Raw genomic sequence first — 637 nt, forward strand, 5'->3', positions numbered from 1 at the left:
TTTATAATTCAGTCATCCTCCTCTCTCAATTACAGACACAGACATTATCTAACTCTTTTCACCCAATATTTTATTTCTGTCACACTGTAACCATTCCAAATGTATTTGGGATTCTTGGGGTGGGGTGTTTGTTTTAATTTTATTGGAGTATAGTTGACTTAAAATGTTGTATTTGCTTCAGGTGTATAGCAAAGTAACCAGTTATACATAAACATATATCCATATATCCATAAACATATATAAAACATATATAATTTATACCTGGTTGTGTTAATCACTACTGGTGATTGTAATGGAGGTTGGGGCTACTCCATGAACCAGACATGATTCCTGTACTCAAGACTATGTTTTAGTTTACGAGATGGAAATATATATAATTATGAGAGGCAGAGTAAAATAAATGCTAAGAGTGCAAAGGGAGCACTGACACTTGGGCAAATTTGGAAGATTTCACAGGGAGCATCAAACCTAGGATGTTGACAACTGGATTTTGTGACTTACTTATAGAATGAGAGAAATTTGGAAGGAAGGAAGGAAAAAGAAGGAAGGAAGAAAGAAAAGAAAAGAAAGAAAAAAAGATCCTTTCCGGTCCTTCCTTCCTTCCTTCCTTCATTCCTTCCTTCCTTCCTTCCTTCCT

The sequence above is a fragment of the Phacochoerus africanus genome, chromosome 9 (genome assembly GCF_016906955.1).
Source record: "Phacochoerus africanus isolate WHEZ1 chromosome 9, ROS_Pafr_v1, whole genome shotgun sequence".
Taxonomy (NCBI): Eukaryota; Metazoa; Chordata; class Mammalia; order Artiodactyla; family Suidae; genus Phacochoerus; species Phacochoerus africanus.